Raw genomic sequence first — 10,434 nt, forward strand, 5'->3', positions numbered from 1 at the left:
ATCCCATGTGACTGGTTCCTTGTCCACATGTGGAATCAACAGGAGTCTGACTTGTTGAGTGAACTTGGGCAAGTCACTTAACCTCTTAAACTTCCGTTTCTTTTCTGTGAAAGAAAGAGAGCACCCCATTCTGGTTCACATTAGTTAGTAAATAATTTCATTCCAAGAAAGAGCTTGACCTTGTTGAGAAAGAAACCAAATGGAAGGCAGGCTTTTTTCCTAAAGCAACTCGATCTTATCAGAGCATTCAGACTCAAAGATTAGCCTCAGGGAGCTGCTGACATTAGAGGGGTATTTGAATCTGTGAACTTTTGGCTTAAAAGTAAGAGTTCAACTCTCCTCTGATTCTGGTGTTGCAATGTTGGCCAAAGGTGGCTGTTGTACTGTGCGTACGACCGGAAACCCCAAATTGGGTTTGCATCTCTCTGGCCGAGCGAGGTGCCTTCCCCAGCCTCACCTCCAGATGTTCCATGGGGGTTTGAGGTGTGGAGGAGGAGTGAACGGAGCTTGGTGTCTCTCTGATTGAGGTGAGTCTGTGTACCCGCATGCACGAGAGAAAGCTGGGGGTGGGGGTGTCCCAGCCTGCTTCTGTAAATGGGTACCACCGACAGCCACAGGGCGCTGTAGCCAGAAGGGAAAAATGCTTCTGTAATCATAAGCTAAAGGTTCCCCCACCTTCCCTCTGAGAAAGTTTGGAGGTTATTTCTTTTTCAGCAAGCTGCCAAGCTTTCCCCCACATCAGTATTATTTCAATGACTTTTACAAACTCGCCCGCCTGCTTTTTAATAAGCAGGTCTTTGCATTGATGGTACATGTGCAAGGTCTGACCTTTTCATAGGAAAAAACATTCATAACCGAAGCCTATATATAGAAGCTGAAGACGGGAGCAGATAAAGATGTAGGTCATATGACTTTTTGTGTGTGTGAAGCATAATGCAAGAGGGACCCAGCAGACAATTCAAAACTCATGAAATACTGCCACTGGCTTAAGCCTTCCTAATATTTATTAAAGGCTTTCAATAATGACTTTGTTTTCAACTGGGAGCTGTAATGCCACCTTCTATCCCTGAATACAGGACTTTTTTCTCCACAGAGGAACTTTATTTAAAATTGCCTTTCACTATCTGGTTAACCCTTAACAAGTCTTGTTCAAGGAAAGAACAATGGCCATAAAAATGTATCTAGTGAACAAATATTTCACATAATATGATTGGTAATCCAAATACCTGATTTGTGTCAAAAGAAGACATTTCCCCAGGCTCGTGATTAGCTAAGTGAGCAGAAACCAAATTCCTCAGCATTCAAGACTAATGTGATTGAGGGGTTGTTTGCCTTTCCAACAGTCTCTCCAGCACCCCTTTTTATACATCTTGTTTCACCAAATCCTCTACTCCTCCATCTTCATGTCCCTTCTTCCTTGCCTTTGCTCCGTTTCCTCTCCTTTCTTGGCACCTTCCTTTCTGGACACCTCTGTGTGTACAGGTCTGTTCTGACAGCTATGGCTCAAAAGCAGTTGCCTCCAAGAATTCTTCCTTCTCTCCCTTCCCAAGCTCTTTGTTCTTTTATGACCTGATCAGTACTTGCTGTGGGTTATGCTTCCAGTATATCCCATTCTTTTAGACTATAAATGCTTTGAGAGCAGGGTAAGACTCATGTTTGAGGTATTCTGAACCCCCTTAGCATGTAACTCTGAAGTTCATGTACCACAGGTAGTGATCATAAAACACATTCCTGCAAAATGTACATCGAGCGCGTGAATGTGGCATGGTGTGCCAATGGTGATTTGTGGGGTGTTTATGTAGAGCTACTATGCTAAGCATTGTCTCATTTGAGCATCACGTATAAACCCATGAAGCTGTTGTTGGTGTGTCACCATCCACAGCTGGAAAAACTAAAGCTCAAAGGAGTTTTAAACCTCACCCAACATCCCATAGCTGGCAGAATGGTAGACCAGGATTCAAACTCAGATCTGTTTGGCCCAGAGGTTTTGCAGACTTGTTCTAGATTACAAGAGTTGACTATTAAATTATCAGGAATTTGGCAAAGTGGTTGAAAGCACAGTTCCAATTATAAATAAAATCACATAAACATATAAATAAATAACATTAAAAACAATGGCAGAAAATACTCAAAACGTATCACTTCCTATTTTATGAAATGTTATTATCATATATGTGCTTGAGGTTGTTAATATTGATTTTATCCATATGTTAGAATCATTACCTACTGCTGTGCATCTCTTCCAAAGGACACATTCAACAATGCTGCACTGGTAGCTGGAGAGTGGCCTCTGTGGGAACATCTCTACCAAGGATATTGGAAAACACAACAAACGTGTCTTGTCCCTTACCACCCCCATCCTACTTAACGCCAGTTGTTACACATTTACAAACACAACACTGGTCTGGCCCCAACGTGAGACAAATGCTTCAGTAAATAATATGCTTTAGATCCAATACTCACAGATTCTTCTGTTTCTAGACTTAACTTTCACTCAGTAGGGCCTAACTTTGAACCATCACAGATAAGCTGCTTTCTGATGTTAGAAAACTGACGCTTAAATGGCTCCTTTGGGCCTCAGAACTGGAATAAAAGTAACTCTTAGCAGTTATTTTTTTGCCTATACCCATATATCCTAAACCACTAACACAAATTTAATTATGCTCTTCATCACATCCTATACCCAGGAACACATGATGAATCTCATAAACTAAAGTGGGAATTCTAAAATATGGATATAAATTTATTTCCCCAAATTTACATGAATATAATAACCTATTGCTTGATCTACATATTCTCAGAAGCTAGATTTCATGTACACAGTTTCCACACTATATATTTTATGTGCAGTTCCCATGAAATGAGATCTGATCTTTGAGCCACAGGTTATGGGATAGGTACTAATTCCTTAACCCTAGAGCATGTGTGTTAGTATTGCTGAACCTCAGTTTCCTCATCCGTACAATGAGGAATTTGCTTTAGATGTCCTTATAGATCCTTCTGGCTCTCAATTTCTAAGTGACACTACACGTTGCTTCTCTTCTCTAGGGCTCAGTTTGTGCATCTGTAACCAATGGGGGGTTGAAATGGGTAGCTCCTAATGCCCTTTGCAGCTCCATCATCTTGTGGATCCACGTGAAAAGCCCTGTCTTCCATCTCACGTGTCATGCCTACTGGATACCATCAGGCCTTACTTAGCCCTGAGAAAATGCCAGGTCACCTGCTGATCACTCAGAACTCAAGTGTGCCAAGAGAGGACTCAAGAGATGGAGCTGCTTTTCTCGCTGGGAGCTCTAACTGCCACAGGACCAGGCTGCCACAGCCCTCAAAACAAAGGGAAACGTGTAGGCGGAGGGAGCGCCTCTGTTGTTTTCTTTTAGACGGTCTAGAAGTGAGGGTGAAATATCTGTACAAGGGTTTTGATTTGACACTCCAGCTGGGTCTGCAGTGAGGAGGGTGGGGGTGAGGGAGGCGCAAGACGTAAGACGGGTGACACTTTCTGTTGGACTGGGGAGACGAGGGTGACGGTGGAAAGGAAGGGAGAGGGTTATGCAGGAACTACTGGGGTGATGCTCAGGGTGAGCAGAGCACACAGCCAGCGTGTCTCAGTCTCTGCCCTTACTTGCTGACCCTGAACCTACAGTTCATTTGTATCTCTATGGAAAATCAAAAACTGTTCGTAACCCCTCATCTACATCTCCATCCTCATCCTCCCCCACAAAACCCGTATGCTTTTCAGGTTATAAGCACTTTGACATGTAAAATCTCTTCTGACCCACAAGACAACTCAACTAAATAGGTATCATTGCTTGAACTCTTCAGAGGAAGAATCGGAGGTTCAGAAAGGGAACTGAAGTTGTTTAAGATCACCTAGGTTGGAGGGCTGAGACTGGAACGGAGTCCGTTCTTTGAACTTCAAGTCCATATGTTTCCAGCTCCCAAATGACTGCAAGGGTTGGAAACCACATGTCTCCTAGTGGCTGCTTTCCTGAGGACTCCCAGAACCACACTCAGGAAAGGAGGGGTTGATGCATTCATGAGCTCAGTGAATCCTAGAAGTGGAGGGCAATCTGCACATCCCCTGCCCAGACTCTTCAAATTTCACATGGGAGAAATGCAGCCCTCAGAAACATGTGCATGTTCAAAGTCAGGTAAAGAGTGAGGGACAAGGCTAAGATTTCACCTGCTGGTCATTGCCATCTGCTCAGGCATTTCTCTCTTTTGATGGCTTTTTAGCTACCAGCAACATTACAAGATCGTGACTACTCTAAAAGCCTCAACCATCACTGTGAGGTAAAGTTACATTTTCTTCCAGTATGGACATGGGCAGAAGAACCGTGGATGGAGGGAGGCCAACATACTCCAATCTCAGCTGTCATTTTGAATTTGAACTCCTCTGTGCCAGAAATCGGATTTATTGCTGGTGAGAATGGTGACTCATGTTCTTTTGACGCCAACCAACTAATTTATCCTGCTGTGGTTTGGTAGGTACAAATGTTTAGTATGTGATCAAAAATAGAGACCCACCCTCTCCCACCATGCAGGCCCTTAAGATGGGTCTTGCCCAAGCCTGAGGATGTTCTCAAACTCCAATCAAACTTTTACCTCAAGTATAATCTGTCTTATTCTAGGAATCACTGAAACTTGTAACCAAGTCATGAAGGATAGCACACTGTATCAATAAAAGGGAAGAGTCTCATCTAAGAGTTCCCTGTCTTGAGTGTACCTTCTTTTTTATTATTATTAAATTGATCTGGCACCTTTGGCAGCTCATTTTCTCTCTCTGAGCCACATTATCCCTATCTGCTAAATGAGAGGGTCAAAGTGGGTGACTTTGGGGGATTATCTATTTTAAGGAGCTCCTTCCTTATAAGATCACACTTTTATCAGAGGCATCTCATTACATCTCAGTTTTTCTATATGTCTTGAGATGCTTCGGGGGTGAGGTTTAACCTGTGTTCTAAATGGGATTCTGCTCTATTTCTAAAAGGATAAGGAAAGCTAATAAGAATGGTATCAATTTAGCCTGTAAAAAGTTAACTTCAGGATGAGCAATGGTGGTGTATACAACAAACTTCAGAACTTGACATGACTTAAGCTTTCTTGCCCTCATTACAGTATTTCTTTTAAAACCTACTTTTCAGGGACAGGGCACCCACCATAACCATCCAAGAGGTGAAGATGAATTCAGAGGAAACCTCTACAGGGATAAAAACAAATAAAATGTTTTATTTTAATAGTCACAGATCGTTGTCTCAAGATTAAGCCGCTTTGATCCTAGAGAACTCTCTCTGTCAATTTTTCTAACATGCTTGTGCAAACTCAGGTCTGAAACTTGGGTTTCTTCACTCACTTTTTCAACTAGTATCTCCTAAAGTGCCTATGCAGTGACAGGCACTTTTGCCTAGAGAACTGTCTCTATCAATTTTTCTAACATGCTTGTGCAAACTCAGGTCTGAAACCTGGGTTTCTTCACTCACTTTTTCAACTAGTATCTCCTAAAGTGCCTATGCAGTGACAGGCACTTTTGCCATGGCTGTGGGAAAACAAGGATAATTTTAATACTACCCTGATCATAAGGACCTTAGCGTCTTCCCAGAGATTTAACAGGCACACAGATGACTGTAGCTTAAGGCAGTGGCTTCAACGCCATGAGAAAGCTGGAGGCTGTTGAGAGGAGAGAGATTCCATCTCACTGAAAGCTCCTCCCACAGGAAGTGGCCTCTCCAGTCTCGACGGTTGTCAGGCAAGATTTTAATTCATTGTTAATAAACTAGCGATTGGGGAGCCTACTTCTCTGTGATTCTTTTTTTTTTTCATCTGTAGAATGTGATAAGAATAGTATCAACCTCAATGACTTGTGAGTAATATGTGATTTCACGTGTATTAAAGCTCTTAGAAAATTTCCTGGAACATTGTAAGTGCTCAAAACATTCATCATGATTTTTATTCTTAGCATCAGAGTAAAATTACCCCAAAGTTTCTTGCAGTCTCAAGAGAGAGATCCATGGAGGGAAGACCCACGCTCATAGACTTCTTTGTGTGTTCCAGTGAAACCTACTCAGGTCACAGGTGCCCAGGCTGTGTAGCTCAGAAGGGTGCCGTCACTTTCTCCCTCTCCCCTAAACTCATCCTTCTGTCTCTCAAACACATCACGCGTGTGCACACACACACACACACACACACACACAAATGCACAACTGTTTCTGTCTGTAGAAGCTGGACTGTTTATCAAAAGCCCCAGATGTAGGAATGTTTCAAATAATTTTTGGAAACTGAAATGATTTCAGAGATAATAAGCATCAAGACTGTGGGTGTAAAATAAAAACAATAGGTGAGTTCATAGTGAAATCTTTACATTGAGGAGAGGTGGACTTTCCTTTTTGCTGTCTTTTTTCCCAAAAGCATCATCATTTATGTGGTTTGAAAGTGATCTTTCCTCTGGAAATTAGACATTGTGATATACAACACAAAGATGTAGCTGATTAATTGTATGAACAACTCAATCTCTTTTGAGTGCAGCTTTGTCCTCCTTCAGGCATGGCAGCCTACAAGAATGAATTTGCTTTGAGTCATATATTTTACATAAACCAAAGAGGTTACCCCTAAGATGAACTGTCTGGCTTACGCTTCCCCACCCCCACCGCGTCCCACACACCATCGCAGGAAGGTATTAGCAGTTTCAAAACTTGAACTTTCTCTCAAGCATTTCTTTACTTGAACCAAGCAGGATTTCTGCATTAAAAAAAATTATTGTCACAGTGCCGTGTGTAATGAATGACTATGGGCATGTTGTTCTTTTAGATGTAAAGCTAATGAGACAATATTTCTCATTTACCATCAGTGTGACAAATACTGGGGAGAGATACTGCTGTCCTGGATATTCAGCAGTGTTTTTGTCTCTCTGGTCACATTGTGAACAGACAAGCAGCTGCTAGAGGCTGACCAGGATGGGGAGTATTGAAGTTCGTCTAAGTTCACCCCACATCTCTTCTGTTTTACAGATGGTGAAATCGAGGGTCAAAAAGAGAAAGTGACTTGCAGAAGGTCGCAGAGGGGTTAGAACCCAGAACTTTTGAATCGCAGTCCAGGATTCTAACAATAGAACAAAAGATTAACACTAGCCCACAACCACAGTGCTCTCATAAAATGTAATGACATGATACAATAATATCTGACTTGAATGGTTGCTATGGGGGTAAATGAGATAACAAATGTGAAATATTCATGTAAAATCTTAGAGTACTACCTAGGTGGTTGATAAAGAGTGCAGAACATCTATACAAGTCAATGGAGAAATGAGGATTATTTTCTTCCTGCAAATAAAACAGAAGTAGTCCCAAGGTCATTTTAAATGTGTTTGCCTGATGACTTCTTTTAGCCTGAAGTTTCCTCCGCATAGTTCAGCATGAGGGAGTTTCATGTCATTCTAGACGAAAGATAATTTGTCTGTCTCTCATATAACTAGCAATCTCTAACCAAGCACAAATGTGGCTGAGGTCAAAAGCAGAAACACTACCCTAAACTTGAAGATGGCATTTGCAGACTTAAGCCTAGAGCAGGAATTCTACTCTCAAAGTGGAGGCTCCTCAGTCAAACAGGTAAATAGTACCTTTGGCACCACAAAGACTTCCTCTAGAGTGAGGAAGATGGGAAGAGAGGTAGAAGGTTATTTCACAAGAAGTTGGGCTCAAGAATAGAAGTACATGCTGTTCATGGGACTTTTCTGATAGGGATTTAAGACAAGTTGAGTCACCTGTGAGATTGACAGCAACACATTGGATGCTTGCGGAAGCACGATTGGAATTGTTTGGTGCCATGCACAGGAGGAAGGTCCCATGAGACCGAGGGTGGTTTAGAACTTTTGGACAATCTAGAAACTGTTAACATGGAGCCAGGTTGCCTCTGAGAAGAGAGCACGTGATCCTAGAAGCCGTCCTAGAGGGGCTGTGGAAGGGATGCTGAAAACAGCTGCAGACCAGACAAAGCCCCCTGTACTATGCCACCCTCTAACAGTCTCTCTGAAAGTCTAGAATTCCTTTTTTTCCATAGAGGGAGGATGCTGAAAGAGCAACCGGAGTCAGAATGGCAATCGACAGGATGGAAAATCTTTAAGCGGCCTCACCTTTCTTCTCCCATAAAAAGCGAGTGATGAGATCCTGCTCTCAGGGAAATGAAAGGGCAGTAACTTTCCAAAGCAATCAAAGATGCTGCCTCTAGTCCTATATTCAGGCCACATGTGGAAGTGCTTGCTTTCAGATGGATTGTGGGGTTTTTTTTGTTTTCCCAGCTCAAAGTCTGTGGCTGAAATGATGTGATCCAGATTGTGCAGCGGAGTTGCTCTACGCTAGGTGGTACCTGGCTTGGAGGATCGCCTTCCATGGCCTAGCAAATACAGTACTGAGGTGGGGTGCAGCAGGAGGTGGTAGTGGTACTGGGGTGTTGTAAGATTTTTCTTGGAATCTGTGATGCTGCTTTAAAAGACCAATGGGATCATCAGAGATTGTCCTGCTGTTTATCACAACGGGATCCATAGCACACTGATTCTGTGAGATCCGTGTTCTAGGACCAACTTAGAGGAATGTTGCATATTCCATAGCCTCCAACCCCCCCCCCCCCCGCCATGTAGATTTGCATGTAAAGACTCTGAAAAGGGCCAGAGCAAAGCAACCTGTTTCATTTTGAATAATCCTTCTTTTTTTTCTAACTTGTTTGACCATGGTAACCATTTTTACTGAACACTACAGTCATCCTGGGTGCTTATGCTCCATAGCAAATCCTTTGAGGAACATTTTTTGGTTAATTCCATGGATTCAGTAGTCACTGACACAAGGACCCACAGAATGTTAGCATTGAAAGCATCACAGGATTCAATGCCGCCTTCTACTTTTTAAATAAAGAAAGCAGAGACTTAGAATTTTGTACCGAACTAATGAACAACAGCCATTAATCCTGATCTATAAGAGTCTAAAATTCTAAAATGTTAACAAATGCCTGTGTAACATTAGGTCATGGATTGTGATGTAATATTATATTATACATAAGGATAAATGGGAGTTCCAAGAATACAGGAGTTGGAATGAATAGAACTGGTTTCTACTCTGAGGTATCTGCTCTTTTCATTCTTATGGCATGGGTCCATCACTTTTATTAGCAGTGGGTACTCTCTCCTGTCTAAATTGGGGAAGATAAAGCTTGTCTGGCTAATTTCACAAGTTCTGGTGAGAATGAAGATAGAAAAAGGATGTGAAAGTGGTTTATAAATTGAAAGGTACTGTGTAAATGGTAGCGATCCTTTTTCCCCCTAACTGGTTGATGTGTCAGTTGACATTGGGAGGCATTGACATTGTGTACATTTTCCATTGATTTCCTATTTCTTGAAGTTTGCTTACATCTCTCCATACACTCCATCTTTTAACTGCTTTCCCAGGTTAGTGAGATGACCTCTGTGTGGAAGCTCTCAGCAAAGTCACAAAGTCAGTTGCCCCCATGGAATGAGACATGGAACCTAGGACCTTAACTCACACTCAGTCAAGCTGACTTGCAAGGGAAAGCAGAAAGCTATGGGCAGGGACAAACCTTCATAAACACCTGTGAAGGACACAAAGGTCTCTAAATTCTGTGTTGTCAGGACTGAACAAAAGAAAAGGAAGAAACCACCAACATTAGTACCAAGAGAAAAGAGAGTGACAGAGACAGAAAGACTCGGTTCATGAAGCCTGGGTATCTTATCTCTGGAATGTTATTGATAATCTGAGTGTAGTGTGAGATCTTAAGTGAAATGAATTGGTGGTTTCAGTTCCGGATATGGTATGCAAAGAAAAAAAAAATTGCTCTTTGAAATTCAGAGCTTCCTTGTCTGGGCTTCAGGAAGCCACACGCCTGAAGCTGAGTGTGGAAACTGACTCATTTCTAGCCCTTTGAGATTAGCCTTTCCAGCCCCCAGACTGTGGGCAGGATCTGAGGCCTATTGGGTCCAGCCAAGCCTGGAGAAGGAGATCGGAAAGAAAAAAAAGTGTTGGATACACACCTCTTTTTGGGTGCTTGGCCTCCCAGAAGGTTCTAGATGCAGTGGCCCTTCTGGACAAACTACTTCCAAAGCTTTTCAACTTGCAGTTGGTAGTGGGTGGGTGGCCTGAAGTGCGAGGAAACAAAAATTCAAAAGCAGTGACTACCTAATTTTTAAGGAGACATTAAAGCAGGTTTTCTGGCTGACCCACTTGGTGGACCAACTTGACCGTGAGGTTATGAGTGTAAAGGATATCATATGTTTCCATACCAACCAGCCCTTGGAAGCAATGAGTCATTCTCCATGACTGTCCCAACAATCTGTGGATCTGGTATTCTGTGTGCTGCTCAGGGACATGGGAGCCCCAGAGGTACTTAAAATAACTTCTACAGAAGAGAAAAGCATGTTAAAAATCACATTTTCCC

At 42.4% G+C, this 10,434-nt stretch overlaps 1 long non-coding RNA gene across 2 annotated transcripts; it reads left to right on the forward strand.

Annotated features, from left to right (window-relative positions):
- Nucleotides 1–370: 370 nt before the first annotated feature.
- Nucleotides 371–7,348, forward strand: LOC110122554 (uncharacterized). Of its 2 annotated transcripts, none has more exons than XR_002309257.2 (3): nucleotides 371–527; nucleotides 4,237–4,484; nucleotides 7,005–7,348. It is a non-coding gene; the product is annotated as an uncharacterized lncRNA (long non-coding RNA). The 2 variants fall into 2 exon arrangements; XR_002309258.2 differs by having other exon boundaries at nucleotides 372–527; nucleotides 4,316–4,484.
- Nucleotides 7,349–10,434: the final 3,086 nt, after the last annotated feature.

The sequence above is a fragment of the Odocoileus virginianus genome, chromosome 4 (genome assembly GCF_023699985.2).
Source record: "Odocoileus virginianus isolate 20LAN1187 ecotype Illinois chromosome 4, Ovbor_1.2, whole genome shotgun sequence".
Taxonomy (NCBI): Eukaryota; Metazoa; Chordata; class Mammalia; order Artiodactyla; family Cervidae; genus Odocoileus; species Odocoileus virginianus.